This window comes from Nasonia vitripennis, chromosome 4 (assembly GCF_009193385.2).
Source record: "Nasonia vitripennis strain AsymCx chromosome 4, Nvit_psr_1.1, whole genome shotgun sequence".
Taxonomy (NCBI): domain Eukaryota; kingdom Metazoa; phylum Arthropoda; class Insecta; order Hymenoptera; family Pteromalidae; genus Nasonia; species Nasonia vitripennis.
The window spans coordinates 32935356-32955748 of NC_045760.1; the positions used below are offsets into that span (position 1 = coordinate 32935356).

Genomic DNA, 20393 nt, shown 5'->3' on the forward strand with positions numbered 1-20393 from the left:
AGGACGCGAATATAAGAGGGCTGAGCCCGGGCAATTAGAGGATGGCGCTCTGATTGACGCGACCTTTGTTTTTCTCCGGCGACGTGTGTCGGGCCGATATCTGTCCCTCTCGTGGGGGCTAGAGTGCTTCGAAAATAAATAGAAACGTTATGAGCCTCGGCGCCAAGAAAAACAACAGCTCTTTCCGGCATTGACTCTCTCCTCCTTCTTCCTCCGCTTCCTCTTCGGCTTTTTCGCTGAAAAGATTGTAAAACGTCGTGGAACACCGAAAGCTCGTCGGGTCTAAGTAGTTGGTGGAGTTGCAGCGTGTGTTTGTTGTCGGGGCCGGATTAGAGAGGCGACGATCTTGAGGGAGTTCGCCGCTCGCCTGTCGTCTTGAGAAATTGCTTTAGCCCGCCGAGTTGATTGCGAGGCACACACAGAGCCTTTTATATATCGACACGCGATACGAGCGAGAAGCGTCATAATAGAGAACCTTTACCGCCTTCTCTTCGGAATAAAGCGGCGCAATTGTGCTCGCATCGGCGAGAACACGAGCGCGGGATATGATTCGACTCGTTCGACCGTCGGAATTTCGATATTTTATGCTGACAGGGGGAAAATGAAAAAAATTTGGATTCCGCAATCCCGTCACTCATCCGTTCGACTGTCAGTGCTGTTTTGAGTCGAGCCGTGACGTTGCGGGTGCAGGGCGTCGTGGGAAAAAACGTGATTTCAAACGAAACGCTCGACGATTATCCTGACAAATTGGACCGGAGTTAAGTATGCGATGTATCGTAAATAACATTGTCAAAGGCTGCGAGCGTGCTCTCGCGGTGCCAAGAAAAACAGCGACCTCGAGTCAAGTGGCTTTGTTTATTTTGCTTGGGAACGCGTAAAAAGTCGTGTTTCGAGCGTCGGATCTTCATCGAATTGACTTTACGCGAGGCCCGCTGCAATGTTTACAATCGCTTCATCATTAGCAACTTTTCGTTTTCGCGCGCGCGTGCGCGCGCGCAATCAGCAACATTTTTCCAGAAAAAACCACATCGAAATGCCTGCTGCACGCGCCACTGCGTACTCGTAGAGCACGGTGTTCGTGACTCCGCAGTCGATACGCGCGGGGTACCATGGAAGTTCTAAAAATACTGCGTAATACACGCTGACGCGCATGCATATAAATGTTCGGGCGGAGCGCGACGGGATCGCTCAGAACGTGCCTCGTTATGAGCCGAAATTAGCTGATTTGCATAGGAACGGCGGCGCGGGCGTGGGCGACTTTCAGAAAAGGATAATCGGCTTTTTAGGACTCCCACGCGAACATTTTCATTCACTTGTTGTCTCACCCTGAGCGGCTTCCTTTTGATATGCGACTAGCTAAACAAAAGAGCAGCTTTCTACCCTGCGCAAACCGCACGCATAAAAGTATACAAGAAGGCATGCGTGCAAACAGGCGCGGCGAGGTGAATCTGGAAAGTGCAGAGAGCCGAGACTCGTAACGTCATTAGCGCGAGTCGTTGAATGCGCGCACCTTCATATCTCGCAGCGGAACGTCCTTGGCCGAAGCGATGCGGTAATCTATTTATCAGTTTCAGCGCGGAGCGAATCGAATGGATCGCCTTGAATTGTCGTATCTCGCAACTCGATCAAGCGGGATGCTCGGCGACGGCCCCCCCCCCCTCTCTCTCTCTCTCTATAGCAAATCGCGCCAAATTCGACGACGAGCTCGCTAATGCGAGCGAGCTGGGATTATGCAAAGCGGCTCTCCGCGGGACACAAGGAGGGAAAGGAAAAAGGCCGCGGCAAGTCTCGGTGAGTAGTCAATTGACCGATGAAAGCAGCCGAGTGAATTACGAAGCTGCACGAAGAATGAGCGGCCGCGCGCTTAAAATGCAAAGGCCGCCGAGCGGAGATAAAGAGAGGGGGGGGGGAAGCCGGGGTTAAGTGTAGAAAAATGCTGGCACGGGGAGGGGCCGAGACGGGGCGCGACGCGCGGAAAATTATTAGACGCAATCTCGCAGTGGAAAATGCAAATTGAACGCGACATCGCGCCCCGAAGAGATGCTCCGCGATGCCGGCATTTCCTCGGGAAAATGTAAGCGAAGGAAATGCAAATCAAACGCGGAAATGGCCTCGGGCTTGCTGCGCCGCGCGCTATGACGAGGAGACGTTGGCTTTATTTGCCTCGGGGAGACGCCGCCGCGCAGCACACAAGTTTCGAGCATGTTTTCAGCAGGCCGCCCGCGCCCTGCGCTTTGCCAAATGCGCGGATAGTCCAAAATCGTCGCTCTGTTGCATTCTAAGCCAGCGGCTTCTCCGACATTTTCCGCGGCCATTATCTCAAGTCAAGGAGCCGATGATAAAACGGCTGTTTATGGTGCTTGCAGCTGTGGATGTAGATGGCGTAATTTAAATTTAATTAACGCTTGATGCCGGAATAATTGTTCTTGCGCGCGATGCATTCAATTTGCATGCATGTGGCGTCGAGTGTGTGGTGGCGACGAGTGGTCCTTGATAAAAAAAAAGAAAAAAAAAGAAATTCTCATGCTCGGGAGTATTAATTGAACTTAAAAATAATTCTCTGTGCCGACGTTAATTAAAGAAAGACCTTTCCTCGACTTGACGAGCAGAAATAAAGAAGCGGCCATTATCGCGCTCCAGTCTCATTGGAATTCTTCCTGCGACAACGTAGCAACAAGGTAGCTGAAATCCTGCAAACGAGGCTGAAGAGTTTCCAATCAAGTTATGCGGTGCGTTCGAGTCGCCGGAGCTGCTCAAGCAGCGGACTGAATCAACATCGTTGAGAATCGAAGATTCGAGCGAGTTTCAATCGGAGCGACACGGGTTATCAATTTGTTGAGATTCGCGACGATTCTCCGCGCGCGTGCATTTTCCAACGCAAACAATTCCGCCGGGTTGAATTATTCGAGCGCGTTTTAATACAACAAGCCTCGCGACTGCCTGGTGGAATCGTAAAAATGTCGCTCCCCTTATAACGGCCGTCGATAAAAAAAATTCCACGCGGCCGTATCAAGCGCGAAACAAGCAGCACGGAAAAAAGCGCGAGGCTGCGTTTGTTCTCTCTCGCGTAATTTCTAGGCAATATAATGGATACAATCGTAAATACACCCCCGCGGCGGGCTGCCGGAATAGCAGTCGAATAACAAAGAACTTGGGCCGGGGCGTGAAACCGCATAAGCCTGCGCGCGAAGTATGAGCATTTTTACGAGCCACAAGCACTGGAATACGAAATTTCCGAGGGCCGAGTGCATTTTTCGGCGATATGAGAGAAGCTTAATCGGGCCGTTCGAATTCGACGCCGCGTATCGGGCGGTGCATTGAATTGCGATGGAAATTGATTAAAACTCATTCGTCATTCTGGTTCGATAAATCTGCGCTTTTCCGGAAAAAAGTCATTCCTATTTTCGGAATATATACACGTATACCAACCTCTCAACTCACTAGCCGCGTCTTTTCAAACCCTGCTCTTGAGAAATCCCAGGAGCAGCCGCGCGTACGCACGCAAAATAGCAGACGAGGCTACTCTCTGGGAAAATCCGAGGCAATCGATAGCCGATCTGTTTTCCTTGGAATCGAATATCCATCGTCGGGGAATTTTCCCGTACGAGCCGCATCGGCGAAAAAATCCAACGCCGGATTTATGGGTCAGACGTGCGAGGGGTGCCTACGAAATTAAATTACCAGCCTGCTACGAGGATTGGCTACGCCGACTTGTTGTACATACATTGTGCCCGCGCTCTTTACCGCTGCGTGCGCAGGCTCTTGAACTCGCACAGCTTTTCACAGCGGCGGAAAGTTTCCGAGTTCCAACTAGGGTCGAGATGTCCAAGGGCGGAGGGAGGGCAGAAAACGGCAGAGATTCGCAATTCGTCGACCCAAGCCCGGCCTCGATGTCTCGTCAAACTTTCTGTCGCGCAATAGCCCGCTCCCGCTAGTTGGTGGAATTTCTCGAGCCACTTATGTTCTCGCCCACAATCAAGGGCAATCGTTGGGGCTTATTTTCCGGAGCGCATAATTCAGCAGCTAGGATGAGAGAAATCCCTCTCGCGGCGCGAGTCTAAAACGGGAGAGTGACATCAGCATAGTGAGGATAGATCCCGGATCAAAGCCACCTCGCGGGGACGTATAATAAAGCGGCGACGAAAGCGGATCAGCGGAGAGCCGATCCGTTCGCAGGCGGGAAAAATAAAGAGGAGCCGTCGAAAGCTTCAGAGTGGAAATTAATTCACGCGCGCGCGGGCTCGGGAACGGGCTGCCCTTGGAGGGGTTCGGCTTCGATTCCAGTACCTCGGACTATAGAATCGGCTGTCCGGCCTATCCTCGAACTCGATCTTCCCGCAAGACTCGCGTCACGCGCGCGGGAAAAAACTAAACGAACTCGATACCGCGGGCCGCCCACGCTTCCCTTCCACGCGATCGATGCTATCTCGACTATCGAATTTCCCGCGGGATAAGGTGACACGATGCCGTGCACATTGGATAGGTTGACCGACGACTGCGGCGGGGAAAAACCGAGGCACACTTCCGCTATATTTGCGTTCTTCTTTTTTTCCCAGCTGCTGGCCGCGCCACGCTCGGCCCGTTATAAGTTTTGCGAGGCTCGAGGTGCCGAGAGAGAGAGTCCGGCGGCCGCCGCGATTTATTCAAGTTTCCGCGAGAGTTTGCGCCCGCACTGGGATGTACGTTTCCCGGGCTCCGATGCAGGCTTCTTCCTTCTTCTTTTTCAATTTCGGCCCCCCGAGGCTCTCTGTGCAATACTGGCCTACTCCGCCCTGCTGTACATAAAGTGCAACATCGCGGTGTTAATAATGGTTCGTGTGCACGCGCGCGTTAAATTTTCAGCACGATTTGAGCCCCTCCCTGCACGACGCAGCATATATTATTGGAAGCAAAGCGCTAGTCTCAGCATATCACCGGCTTGATATCGTTCCTGCGGCGCTGTAATAACGCGAATTTCACACACGAAACGCGTGTACGACTCCGAATCGCATTTTTATTAGAAGACTAATTACGTTGAGGCGTAACTAACGCAAGAGAGACGTATGCGCACAACGCGAATCGAGCTTTTTTGTTATTAAAAATCTCACCGACGACGGTAGCGAAACGGAGTTGAGGAGTCGCTTTTAACTTTTTACTCGCTTTGTCGCGGTGATGAAAATAAAACTCGTGTATATCCATCCGTATCCAATATCGGCAGCGTTATTAAACATAAAATAATTAATATTTTATGTTTAATAACGCGAATTGAAAACGAAAACGGACGTGCGAGTTTGATCAACTCCTGCGATAGCTCGACGGCTATACAACGTCGACATTCATCGACTGCAGCTCAAAGATCCCAGATAGTTTTATCTCCTGCAGCTTTGAGCTTGATTCGATCAAGAAGAATCCTCCGAGCCGATCGCGCGTGGCAGCCTTCATTTCCATCGATAACCAGCTGCAGACATACGCGTATGCTAATGCGTCGGGCAAGATTTCCTACATCGGCGCGTCGTGTCATCGGGCCACGGAAAGTCGATTAGATCGCGGGACTCGCTGTCACTCCTCGCGACGACGCGCTGCCCGATAATATACGGAGCAGCAGCGGCCTCGGGGGGAAAATTCGAAGCGAGTCGCGCCTGTCAACTCGTCCACCCCGGGGAGGCTTCTCTGCAGTGCAGCGCTGTGTCCACCCGCTAATTACATACACCATCGGGTAGCTATACAAGTGCCATGTGTACGGCTCGAGAGTCGCTGCGCGAATATATGCGGATCAGCGGGTTTGCGTTTAATTGATCGAAAGCTTTTTCGTGCCAACTTTTTCAGTATGTACAGAACGATGACTATTCGCGGGGACAGCTGGCTGGTGTTGCGTGAGCGCGGATTGCTGAGAAGCCTTTAATTTGGCGCTTTACGAAATTCCAGTCATCGATGCGAAATCAATTATCAAATATATCGCGGTATGAGAGCATTTTTATCCAATTACGCACTCGAGCACGCCGCTGAGAAAATTAATCCACACGTTATTGCATTTATCTGATCGCATTTTTTGCAGCGCTCTGAGTACGCGCTCGAGTTTATTTATTTATTTCATCGGAGGTAGTCATCCGAGCAGCTTCGGCGAGTATAAAAATGTTTTTTTCTCTCCGTCGGTGTGTTGTCTTTGGTGTCCGCAAAAAAATCACCTTTACCGCTCGGAACATCGACTCGTGAAAAATCGGTCGGTCGAACGCGCCCAACGAGTTGAAAATCGCGTGTCGGAAAAAAATGTATCACGACGTCTTACGCGAACGGCCGATTTATTGCCACTTGAGTGAAAATTTGTTCAGCGCTCGACGATATACTGTCCTTCCTCTCTCCCATCTCATCGTGTGTGTGTGTGTGTTTTTTTTTGTCAACAACAACCCGTCCATTCAGCGTATAATTTTTAAAAGACGCGGGAATGGCGATTACAAGAATAATTGTTTTCCTTTGCGAACTCACTCGTGCGGAGAAAAAGCCGATCGACTCACCTGGAACAAAAAAATATGAATACATCAATTAGTCATTGTGAAAGCTGGGGTAAAAGTCTGAGCGTAGTGTTATTTAATTAACTATGCATCCGAATAGCACACGAAGCCTTAATTTACTCTGCCGGCACAAACTATGCGTAAGTTCGAGAGAGAGAGAGAGAGAGAGAGCGGGTAGTTCATCGAGCCGCCGAAACTGAAACGTTTCAGAGCCGAAATATTCGATGAACTATTTCAGGGACCGAAATTAACTGTTTGCACTGCAGTTATAAGCGACCGCAAACTGGCATCCGACCTTTTCGCAAAAGGCACGTATCCTCGCGGACTATAGGGTGCGCACGCAGATTTCACCGCGATTCAAGCTGAAGCATTTACGAAATTACTTTCGAGCGAATAAAGGCGGCGCTTTGACGCGGCATTATTCCGTCACTTGTGTGAGCGGAGCCGCAAGGAAAGTGGAAAACTCGGAGCTTCAGCTCCTTCGATCAAAGGCCAGAGAACTTTTCCCGGAAATGCGGCGCGAGTGATGTCCGGCCGAGCGGAGGAGAGCGCGCGCTCCTTTCTGCGCTTAACCGGCAAACAATGCTACGATCGCTGCGCGTGTCGCTTCGAGGCTTTCTACCCTAATTGAAGACTCGATCTAATTGGCAAGGTTCGTAGATGCGGGAGATCATCGAACCGCGCGCCATCCCCTCGAGCTGCAATCGATGCACAGCCGCGAGAGACGCGCTCGTTAATTGCGCCCATTTTTGCAACGGCGCATCGGCCGAGTTCGTTATCTCGCGATCGACTTATCGGCGGCAAAGCTCCCCCAGCGAGGCCCTTTTGTTCCTCGTCCAAAGCTCGTCGGCGTCTAGTCGTCGCGATATAAGGCATCCCTTGTTTCCGTTATGGCGCGTATTAGCGCCATCGAGCGCGACAAACCCGCTCGCGCATGACGATATATTATACGCGCGCGCATGTGTATAAGCGCCTTACACCCTTCGGACGCCGGGCTGCGCTAATGACCTTCCTCGTGTTCTTTTTCCCTGCTCTACCACTGCCGCGTGCAGCTACGAGTATAGGTGCAGCAGAGCAGGATGTTACTCTTAATTTCTTTGTTTCTCGCGTTTCTTCGGGCGTCCGTCGCTTTGCCAGAGCTTACGAGCGATATTTTCTCTCTCTCTCTCTCGTTTAATGACTTTTCCTTGGAAGCAGCGGCGCTTGTTGTGCGCTTAAGCCGAATTAAATGCAATCGATTATTCGATTCGTTTTTTCCCCTCCGCTTTGTGCCTGCTCACTGTAGATCTCTCTCTCTCTCTCTTTCTCGCTCTGCGCCATTTGAGATTTTTGCTTTGTGTACGGGAGAATCTAGGAGAATTTCGCTGCTATTCCATAATGGTGCTAAATTCGGAATTGCAGATAAAGAGCTCGCCAAGTTTAAATGAAAGTATGGAGTCGCAAAAATTAGCGCCTCTATCATCGCGGCGATAAGCCGTTGCGCTTTTACGGCTCGTAACGACATATCAAATAATCGAATCGAATTTCAATCGGGCGAAAAACTCGGGATTTCGCGAATCCAATCGTCCGAGCAGAGTAAAAAAATAATAATAACGCTGTCGAATCAAACTTTCTAATGAAAACGAAGAGAAAAAGGCTCGCCTGCTGCAGGGCCGTAAACGAAATCCGCCTGCAAAAGCTTTCACGGCCGTAAAAAAAGTTGGGAATGTCGAAACTGGGTCTCCCTCGCCCGTTCCACATCCATCATCCAATAAAAATCATCGTAAACAAGAAAAAGTTTAGCGCTCCTATTTAAAGCTCGTCTATATACACAGAAAGGTTCGCGCGGATTTTTTAACCACGTATTTCCTGCGGGTATCGACGTCTATATACCGCGAGGCACTTTCCACCGAGCCAAAGACCTTCCGAGTCATAAAGCAGAGCGAAACTTGCGCAGAAGCTCTACTTCCACCTCTGTCTGTCTATCTCTCTCGGGGGATTTTAACGAGCGGCTTATGGGACGAGGCTGTCAGTCAGAGGCGAAGCTGCTGCAGCAGCGCCGATTGTTTCGAGGCGCACAAATCCGACGGAGCATTTTTCGCGATGGATTTTCAGCCGACGAACGAAGAATTTTAATCTACGAGAAATACCTTTTTATCGCGCGCACTACGGCCTTTATTCGCTCTCGCACTTTACTCGCTCTCCCTCTATCTCTCTCTTTTTTATCGAGTCTTATCGCGACTCGATCGAATGAAGATTTTATTGGCGAGCCAGCTCTTCTCTCTTCTATATATTCTTCGTGTGCGCATGTGGATCATCGCGGGCGTTGGCAGTGCGAGGGGCCGGTTCGGAGAAAAAATCAGAGCAACTTGTTTAAGCAGAGTGAAGGCCATTAAGCCAGAATCGAATTTTTATGGCTTTCCCGCTGCCGCGGGTAAAAATAAAATCGACAGCTCTGCCGTGGATGCATGCGTGGTGCATGAACAGTCGGAAACGTTTCAATTCCAATTATCGGAAAATTTCGCCAGGAATTAACACGAGTGTACATTTCGTTCTCGTTTCAAAAGAACGCGTACAATCGTTGCACTTCATATTATACATCTGACCAGATCGATCCCGGCTTTTGACAAACTATTCGCTATTCCCCAGAGAAGTATACACATAGGCTAAAAGGCTCGACGATCTATACGGCGCATTAGTGGTGGATTAGCGATGCAGGTGCAGGCGCATTTCTCTTTTATTTTATTGCACCTTTCGGGTTAACGCGGCGTTAGACGAGCCGCAGCAGGTTCGCAGCGGATCGAGCCGTATTCGCGCGTTTAAAGAGTGGATAGCTTCCGCGGGATAAGGGTTTGCCCGCGACCGTCGACATTGTTAAGTTCGAGCGTAAAATTGTTTACGCCTGCACGTGAGCATTCGAATAGTTGAAGCGAATAAATATATGATACCAGCTGGCGAATTAATCGTAATTACTAAATTGCAAGGCCAGATCAGGCAGCTCGCTGCAGTGAATCAGAAGTCAATAATACGAGGCAGCAATTAATCCTCGGGCGTGCAACTGCGGGAAATTTGAAAAGTGCGCATAAACATCGTTCCGCGCGCGGCCGTATAAAGCCGCCATTGCCCAAACAAGCGCGCGAGTTCAGCTCCCTCGGCACATTTATAGACTCGCGCAACAGAGAATCTCTCGTATCCGCGAGTCAAAATATCTCGCACGGAAGACTCCCGCACGATAATCAAACAAGCCGGCCGTCTTGATTATAAATGCGCCGTTTCGTCTGTCTCGTCCCCGTCTGTTTTCCTCCTCTCCCATACGCGTGCAGCTACGCGGCTCATTTGAAATATCTGTATTACGGAGGCAGTGCAGTGCTTCGCCCTATTTTCTCGCTCTCCTCGAGCGGGAAGGGGGAAGACGCATGGGTTTCGGATAACGAGTTATCGTTATTTTTGGAAGGAGAGGGTTATTAATGAACTAGTCGGGCTGACAGATGTACTGAGATTCAAGTTCAGTTCGAATAAAATGCTCCGAGTGAGTGGACGTGGTGGTGGTAAATCAATTTTTTTCCCTCGCCGCTCGCGCTCTCGGGCCGAAAATAGAGATGAAGAATAGGAGCGCGGAGGAGATTGTGGGAAACAGAGATTATTTCGACAAACGGATACTCTATAAATATAGCCTGGATCATGTGCACAGTAAAACTGAATGAAATATGTAGGCCGATTCACAATTTCGTTGGTGCGGCGATTTTTTCTAAATATACCTCTACTGCGCCCGCGGGCGGTATTTTCGGGCCGCGAGATAATCAAATCGCATCCATCATTCATTTCGCAAATTTTCCGCTCGAATCAACTTTTTCAATAAGGCCGCTACTGGCGCGATTAAATGCAAATTTCCGGCCGGTAATATCGAGGCCGATTTTCTCCGTAAATATGCAAACTCGATCGCTTTTCACCGTGCCTATACCTTCCGAAACTCTTTTAACAGTCGTCCAGCCGTATAATAGCCGGCCATAAATATACAACACAGCACCGCAAACGCCCAAACCGTTGACAGTGCGTCTAGGGCACTTTGCAATTCCGAGCATCGCCACACGATAGCCGCGGACAAACATTCATCCCATTCCCATTTCCGCACTTCACGATCGATGCGGAATTTAACCAATCCCCTATAGACGGTGACCTTGGGAAAGCCTCTGAAGAGAAAACTCCTGCCTATGCATAATTTACGACGGCAATTTTCGTTGCGATCGATGATGATAATGGAGTCGACAGATAGAAGCCTGCTTATATAATATATAGGACGGACGGCGTTTAAGAATACGTGCGTTAGAGAGAGGATCGGAGCTTTGGGTTAGGGAGGACCGCATGTCACCTGGGATTCATAAATTTTTACGCCGCTCAATTTAGACGACCGCGCGGCATTTTTAATTTTGCTTCAATTTCGTAGATTATTTTTACTTCCCGTGTGTGATTATATTTCTTGGTATTTTCCCCGCAGTCCGCATTTAATTTGATTCCTCTCTCGCTATTTCGGCGACGAGTATAATGGCCGTGCAATGTGCACAGCATAGGTACCTTCAATTTTACGGACGATATTCCCATTTATTTTGCACGAGACTTCCGTACACTCTAATTGACATAATGAACGGCCCTTATACCAAGGCGATAATTTCACTGCACTCTATTGTCTACTTTTAGCGCGAGATATTGCTGAAACGAGATGCTAATCGTAATCTTACAAGTGCCATAATGTGAAAAATGAAAAACGGAAATTATTATCCGATGTTTATACTGCCATTCCCGGTGCAGACTCGTTTATTTGTGAGCAAAAGTTGGTCTGATGAAAATTGGCGCGAAAATCTTCAAATATCGAATTTTAATTAATCAAGTATAGTACCCTCGATATATTGAATTTGTGCTTCAGTAAAGTTTTCTTTTACAAAATCTTCGACAACATTTACATTTTTGACGCAAGAGTTGATTGCGCCTGGTGATCGAAATAATGGATATAGCATGATCAGCTGCCATATCAAAAATCACATTAATTGTACGTTGACTGACCGGTAAGCAAGATAGTAGAATATTTCACAACAAGAAGCTAAAGAAAATAACGATATAAAAATGGTGAACTTCTCTGCAAGTACTGTGGGTAAACGCGCGTCAGTCATCGTCGTGCTTATCTCTCGATAAACGACATTATAAGCTATCACTAGAAATTTTGTTCAACCTTTAAATCGTATTAAATCTGGAAAGACGTGAAAAGTCGAGCAAGTCTGCTTTTATCGACCTGGTAACATCATAAAGCGTGAAAGCTTACCAGCTTCAATTTAAGGCTTTATGCTAGTAAACAATCTATAAACCGTGTTCTCTAGTATTTAGAGAGCCACTAAACTTTATCAACGGATGCAGTTAAATCCTGATTAACTTCACGAATTATTCACTAAAATCACGGCCGCACACGAGTATTAATGTCATAAAAAAATTCAAATACTTTCCTCAATGCATTCAAAAAACAATCTTTCGCATAACTGCATTTCTGACGCTAAAACCATAATGTTCAAAGTCTCTTGAAAAATAAACTACGCTTTATTCGCTGGAAAAAGCACTGATTTTAAAAAAGCAAAATAGATCCTTGCATAAGTGGGGTTTCACAAACATACGAGCGTTCGCTGCTCAGTAAAACTAGGAATTCAACAAAATATTCTTCAATAGTGAACCTCGGAATATCGCTTTAAAAATATTTCATAAATGAAAGGTACTCTACAGTAGTGATGATATAGTTTTTCCTCAAATTCAAGGGATCGCCTGAATGATTTTGGTTAATGAAAATAATGGAAGCATAAATTATTTTCCACCCCCCCCCCCACACACACACACACACACGCTGACAATAGATATATATAGACAGAGTCTCATTGACGATAAAACAATCATCCCGGTATGTTTAATTAAAAAGAAGAGAAAAAGCAATCCTTTTTCGTCAAGCTAAAACTATTTTCCGACGACTCCCATCTCATTCCACTTTGTGTCACACAACAAGCCGCGCGAGTAGACACCTTCCGGCAGGCTGACTTCCACCTTTCTCTCTCTTTTCCTCTAATTTTCTTCTCAGCGCTCGTGTTTCACGCGTTTTCGCGTCGGAAGCAAAAGATGCCTGAAGCCACAAAAGTCTTTCTCCACACACCAATTCACCCGTCATTTTTCTCATCTAATCTAGCGGCCTGTCATCTTCTTTCTTTCTTTATTTGCTTTGCGACACTCGCAGCGTGTCATCAATCACACGAAAAACGAAGACGACTTTTCTCACGCGGTATGGAAAAACGAACAAGAGAGGAAGAATAGAGAAGGAAGAGTTTTGGCCGTTAGATAAATTCCGAGAGAGACGCTTACGCTTTTTCCGAGGCGAGGCTGTTACAATTGCTCGACAGCGACATTTTTCCCTTATCTAATCTTGAAAAGGCTTGCACGTAAGTTGGGAAATACAAATGTCAACAAAAAGAGCGCGAGGGGAATAAACAATCCATGATATTTGACTGGATTTCGTAAAGATCTGATATCGTAAAAAGCGTGTACTATAAATTCTATCCTATAGGTTTCGAATAATTTTTGCTTTTTTAACAAGCATTCCAGGCACGTACTCGTAAAAATCGTCATAAACAAGGCCTTTTGTCAAATCGATGCGTCATTCAAAATTGGAAATTTTTGGTTATTCGATACTTCATGTATATAAAGTTGCAAGACAAAACGCAAAACTTATATATACGCGGCAGGCGAAAGCGAATTCAAATTATTTTTATGCAATCGTATGCCTCAATAAAATATATCTAACGTTTACAAAATTTCTAATCTGTAATCAGCTGATGCCTTTTTGTAATTTTGTTGACAGCTTCTAACTAAATCCTTCGCAGACCGTTATTCACTTGGCGGAGTTACAACCCCACTATTATTTCGGTGCTTGCACAATAATGCGCATCTATACTAAGGCAGAGTCACGCGATTGCTATACCCTCAAACGACTGTTGTTCATCTCGCTCAACTTTGGCTTGTCAGCGTATTCCGAGATCGAGCAAGAGAGAGGGAGCGGGAAAGCTCATACTTTGGCTTATGGAGTTTGGAATCCACATGGTCTATAAATCCATAAATGATGCAGTATCTTAATATCTGTTTGCTCGACGTTGCATGTATGGACAATTAATATGCCACGAGAAAATATACATGGTTTCGGGACTTGGGCCCTCTATGAAAGTTATTGCTCTGTTACATTATTGCTATAGCTTTAGCTGTCTTTTACATCTGCATTATTTTTGTATGATTTATGCTTGTTTTAATAACATTATTTTGAAAATATTTATTATTACTGAGGAAACAGTATACAGATAAAACTTGGAACTCTAGGTAAGCTTAGCATTCAGTCTCCATATTAAATATGGTTAGAATTTTAATTAACTCTTTCGAATATTTCCATTATGTTTTTGTTTTAAAAATTACAAATTGAGGTTTGAAATTCATCGGTCTTTATTGTAATGAATAAGTCACGTACATCGAAATACGTTAATATAATAAAATTCCTTCAATAAGGCTTCATTCCAGTGGTTTTATTTTCAGATTAATGTATTCGTGAATTTCATTTATTACAGAAATTATGAAAATGATCACATTGAGAATCGATTAAAAATTGGCCATACATTGAATAACTTAACATTTGATAATATTAATTCATATAGATCATAAACCGTATTACAACGAAAAAAGCATAATGAATATATTGCAAAGTCTTAATACGAAATATCACACTTTAAACACGAGAGAGTGAGACGATAAATATTTATGAAAACTGTATCCGCTTCACAGCGATAAGCTGAATTTTCATGAAATTTCCCGAGAAAACGCTCGTGTCGGTGTAAAATACAATAATCGAGCGAAGAGAGGGCAGAGAGAGAGAGAGAGAGAGAGAGAGAGAGAGAGAGAGAGAGAGAGAGAGAGAGAGAGAGAGAGAGAGAGAGAGAGAGAGAGAGAGAGATACATCGCGGCTCTGAAGGTCTCGCTAGCATGGGAGATTAATAAACGAAGGACGCAGAAGCACGTTTATGAAATAAGCTGTCGCTCGTACTGCAGCGCTATGTAATTAAAGTTATACCAATTATTCTGGGATCTATTGCTATGTTACGGGTTCTCATTTAAGCATTTAAAAACTTTGTTTCTTTTTATTTAGGGGCTTATTTGAACCTATTATTTTATAACTTTCAAATATAAATACAAAATAAACTGTTTTCAAAAACTGAAGAAATGAAGCTTTGAATCCACAATCATAATGCAGAACATTTCTGACTGGAAAGTGGTAATAAGAACAAGCAACCGTCTCACAAAGTTGTAGATAAAAAGAAGGCCGCTATTGCTTCTATTTTTGTAGGAAACAGAAAAGCAAAAATTCCTGCCGAAAATCCCCGAATCCACCTGGTAAATACTTACGCAATACTGATTCATAGCGACAAGTAAAATAAAGTAAAATGAAATTTCTAAAGAGTGAAGAACAAAAAAATAGTCAAAGATAGACAATACCTCTATTGTGCTTACTGACGCGAATACCTCATCGCAGTACGCATCTAGTTTTTTCGTACATTTTGTTATTGTTAAAAAGAGATATCTCACGCTTCACGCACGAGCAATTTTGTGCTACAGTTGCAGCGTTATCGCGCAAGAAAAATAAAAAATTGAATCATTTCAGCGCTTTAAGTAAATAAATATCTTTTATTCTCTCCGTGTATACCCTATTCCAACGAAACTTTTATTTCAAAGTGTTAGATTGAGGAATTGACGAACTGACGTTTTAACTTCTAATTTTGTGAAACAATCTTTTATAACATTTTTGCTATATACACCCACACGCCAAGATATAATAATATTTAATACAGTGATACCACTTCATAATTCTCTTTAAGTGTGAGTCCTTGGCACTTGAGTAATTATGATGCTAATACAACGGGTGCACCCACGAACGCTTCCTTTACTTAAATTTAAGGAGGTGCGGTGTTTCAACATTATGCAGTACACATATACGAAGCGACATGTTTTTCTGCATAAAGAAAATCTGCAACTATAAATATTATCAGTTACTAATTAATCGACGCATACGATCATTAAACTATATTAATCTAACTCACAAAAATTACTGAAATTTTGTTGAATTTGAAAAAAGCAAGAATAAGCCGTTAAAGAGTCATAGGCAAGTTTATATACTGCAAAAGATTGAGTAAAAAGAACGCATTCTTCGGAATTTAAACCTTCAAGTTCGGATACCATGAACAAAATCGATAAAGTAAAGCATGCAATTTTCAGCTGGCAAAAGAACCGAAAGGTGTTAGAGTGAATAATTTAGTCGCGGTGCGGCAAAATTGACATAGATTGCAGAATCGGCAGCCCCAATTTTGGACTTGTCCCATATCCGTTCGATTTTATATGTATAGAGAAATTTCCCCTCGTCTCTGAAAAGTAACTTTTTTTGTATATCATTTTTTTACTAAAAAACAAATAAAGACCGCGTAAAGTTCTTTTTTTTGTTTTGCTTTCATTTCATTTTAATTCTGCATATTTATAAAACGAGCTAGCCTAATATTTCAAGTAAGGGACTTTCTCAACTACTGCGTAAACCGAAAAAGTACACCCTAAAATGAACTTTAAAGTTTTTAATATATTCGAAGTTGATATCGCAGAGACTTACTTTGAGAAATTCAACTATAATACAACAGTTTCTTTAACAGCATCAAAAGTTTGCTTCAATTTAGAAATTTAAAAATAAATTTTAGATGTATTTAAAAAAAAAAATAATAATTATGTTCCGTTAACTCTACCTCATAGAGTGTTTAATATAGCTTTGTTGCGCCAGTTTACCAAAGTTTCTTAATTAAAATGTGACAATACAGCAACTTTGACTCGTGATTTTATACAGAAACAATAAATGAAGTGAACACATATTACAGATAGACTTTGAAACTCTAAAACATTTCTTCTGCTAATTATTCGTAACTCAGAATAAGTGATTAAAAAAAAAGCCTCCGATCAGTATCTTATCGCTTTACATGCTATTTCTCCTTATTTTCCATCGCTCTTTCTCTCACACTCGCGTTTTCTCAGATATTTGTCTACCCTTGCACGTTCTTGAACAATTTAACGCTTCGCTGATTATGAAGGAGTTTGCAGATTTAGTAATACAAGTTCCGTTGAAATTTTTAATTGGACGCAGTGGTCAAGCGCTTACTGCCTCCATCCTACTCTTTTGATACTCTTTTAATACTCGATCAATGCTTTGGGGCTCATTGAGACTGTTGTAGAGTGTACACCCATTAATTAGCATTTAAATCATCTTGAGCGCGAGCATCATAGGTAGAGTGAGAAAAAAAATTACGAGCAAGTGTCACTCTGAAAAACTCAGATGCAGGAGCTCGTGAACAATCAATACACCAAACAATTTCAAGCGCCGTTCTCGCGAATAGCTGGACGGTAATAACTGTGCAGAACGTATATGTTACAAGCTGCCTTTTTAATTATTCATCAAAATGCCCATCGGCTCACAAAGCTTTAACGACTGCTGCAGTAGTAGCTCGAGGCAGTTGAGAAAAAAAAATAAAAGCACAAACAGCCTTGCAGGTGAAAACGAGAGCGAGAGAGCCAACATCATGCATTAACGCTCATTAACACGACGCTAAGTTCTGTGCGGCTCTTATTCCGTCGCTCTAAGTCAATGCGCGAAGGAGACGGATCGCGTCTATTGTTAGTTTTTGCTCAAGTTCTCTCTCTCTCTCTCTCTCTCTCTCTCACTGACTCACTAACTCCGCCTTATCAGTGATTCTCTCTTCTCTTCGTCCGTTTCTATTGCGTTGTTTTTACGCTCTGAATCTCCAAGGTAGTTTTGCTCTTTCCTTTCACCCGGTCTTACGTCTTTCGGCGATTATTTTACCTTCTTATTTCTACCGGGAGGTTTATATACCACCCAGACCTGCTGTGCGCGAGTGTGTACACACGCGTACACATACATCCGCATAAACACAGGATAGTGTGTAGCAGGCGCGGATATTTCAGCGCCGCTTAATGTTTTCTTTCATTGAGCACTGCTCCTTCGTTCTCTTTATCATTCCAAGAGTTTCCTCCTCTCTCTTTCCAGCGCCAGCTTTATTCTTTTTAGCGTCTCTGGCTGCTCTGGTTTCTCTTATTGCGTCGAGTTTATTATTCTCTGTCATAAGGAACGAAGCGCGGGAGTTGCAAGTATATACTGGGAGGGAGTATTGACGAGAGAGGGAGAGAGAGAGAGAGATAGAGAGAGACTTTGCTCAGTTGTACGGAATTTTATATTGATTCTATAATTCGAGATGCGATCGAGGTGGTTTCTCCGTTGCGTGAGAGAAAACTTCAAGCGAATCAATATTCGGAGTGTATTGATTCTTGCGATTGCGCGAATTTTCGGAGACTTCGTTGTTAAAAGCTTTGATATCTCAAATGCAGCTATCAAACGCACTACTCCAGCTTCCAACGCACGCAATGATGATCGAATTGAACAAAAAATACGAGTGAATTGAAATTCATATACTCTAATAGATCAGAATCAGAGCATCAATTATGCTCGTGCTGTGTATAGTACATCTCCAGCACTACTAATTTGACTTTCTCCATCATTTCATCGAATTTCCTTCACAATTCTCCGCAATGATAAGATTGCACTTTCACACAGACTCGTCGTTTTCGCGTTTCCTATACAGGGGCTTCATTATGAGCTGCTACGAACACTGTTACATCTGTGCACCTTCGGAGAAACGACACGGAATTTCCCCTCTTTGCAGCTATCAACCGTTTGAAAAAAAAAGAGAAGAAGCCGTATATGAGTTGGTAAATGCGCGGCAGGCGGGGAGGAGAAAAAGAGCGGCTCTGAAAGATCCTACTCCGCGAAGCGTAAATGAAACTCCTTTCAGTGTTCCCTCGAATGAAAATAACTCACTCGCATTACGAGCTAACACGTATAAATACTCGGGGGAAAGGTTTAAAAAAAGTCAACGGCGCGCGAATTCAAAACGCGAAGAATAAGGCAGTGCTTGCGAAAGAAAGTGGCAGCACGCAGTTCCACGTTTTTGTTCGCCACTTTCTCTCTAGTTTTCGTGTTTTTTTCTCCTTTCTGTGTCCGCGACTTTATTTCTCTCCGTCTCTCCCTCTCTCTAATATTTACTCTTCAAATTTCCATCTCTTCCGGCTCTCTGTCGCGGTTGCAGAAAACTTTGCGTCGCCACGAGCTTTTTTTACGACGACTATTCTTCTCGTTCTTAAACGATCCATCTCTGTTCTTAATTTTGCTCATTATTCCTACTACTTTTATTTTCCCTCAAGTAGAATATTCTCCCTCGCCGCTGAGCTTTTTTTTTTGTTTTCCGGCGGAAAATTTTATTATCCGTCGCTCTGAGACGACCATTAGTCTTTTTTGTTCCAACTCGCGAAGAAGGGAGCCGTACCTGCACGGACGAATGAGTATGAATGCTGTCTCATTTTTTCCCCCGAGTTCCAGCTCGACGCATCTGCGATGCGGTAAAGCGCGGGGAGCGGAGTTTAACGTTCTTTCGTCGGATTGCGCGAGTATATTATTATGTGATGAATTTACTTTTAGATTTGAAAAATGCAGGAGCCAACGCGCAATGAGAGTGTTTGTCGTCGCGCGACATGTATTCGTTGCTGATGCGCCGAGAGCTTTCTGAATATCCGGACAATGGCGCAAGGTAGGCAAAAACAAACGAATTGCGCGACAGTGACATATTGTGCGTCCGGCAGACGTGCGTTTAGAATTCTCAATCATGTGCACTTGGCTGCATTGGAGTTGCTTCAAACGACATCACGACGCAGTTGGCTTAACTTTCTCTGTTTTTTGAAAATCAATTCTTTCGGCAATTTCTCATTATTTCAGTCCGACCTTCTTCCTAACTCAGTAAACTCACTCACTGTAATACATCAGGCATATAGATTACTATCACTCGCTGCGCGCGTTGAATCGATTTTCACTTATAGCCAACATCTTGTAAACACCGTGTCACCTGTTTCTCGGCTGTCCAAGTCCAGTAGCAATGTAAATAAAAATATATCCGTCATTGTTTTCAGGTTTCTTTTTGATCGCACGAATGTTCCTCGAGTTCTTCACTCGAGCCAAGCCAACCGCACGCGCTCTCTATCTCTCTATACCTCGGGATATCTAATCTGCGGCGCGAATTAAATTTAATTTCCACGCAACCGGAGTGCCAATATAAGAAAGATTCCCGTTATAGTAGCGTTTTTCATACCTGCTCTCCTCGGCGCATCCTTCTCTCCTCTCCTTCCTTATGCTCGCACCATACCAAGTGCTATCATCTCTCTTACATACACCGTCTCTCTCCCTCTCTCTCTCTTGTCAACTCCCATCTGTCTTTTAAAGGCCTAGACATGCTCCTGCACGAAGCGCAAACGCGACGCCAGCTTGAAACTGTATGATGGAGTGAACTTCATTTTTAGGCTTATTAATAACTTTCGATTTTTTCCGGGGAAATTCGTCCTGACAAAAGTTTCGCTCAAATTTCAATCGTCATTTTCCCGTGCTCAATAATACACATAACGTGAATTAATAACGTAGGATAAAATAACTCTTTCGAATGGCAAACATTGCTATTGTTTCCACTCCATAACTCCACTCGAAAACTGGATTACGACCACGGGTTTTCAGCTTGCGCTCGCGCCCCACCTTAATATAATGCCAAACTTGAACTTTTTCTGAAAGACAACCTCAAGCGCGCGGGATCTGCGAAACATACAGCTATGAGTAGGCACCTACGCAACGCGACCTTACAGTCTCTCGCCTCGCTGCATAGCGCGCGTAATAAGCGCTGCGGTGCGCGCAGCCGGTAATTACGTATAAATAGCACTATACCC

General features: G+C 44.6%; 1 protein-coding gene across 5 annotated transcripts in view; it reads right to left on the minus strand.

The window, feature by feature from the left end:
- Positions 1–20393, minus strand: part of LOC100115646 (biglycan) — a 33148-nt gene that overhangs the window by 8400 nt on the left and 4355 nt on the right. The window contains exon 1 of one of the 5 annotated variants that reach the window (XM_032598870.1): positions 19772–19967. The exons of the other annotated variants lie outside the window; for them this stretch is intronic. The gene's annotated coding sequence lies outside the window, so the exon portion shown is untranslated. Of the gene's footprint in view, positions 1–19771; positions 19968–20393 lie in introns of those variants that run through there. 5 annotated transcript variants of the gene reach the window in all.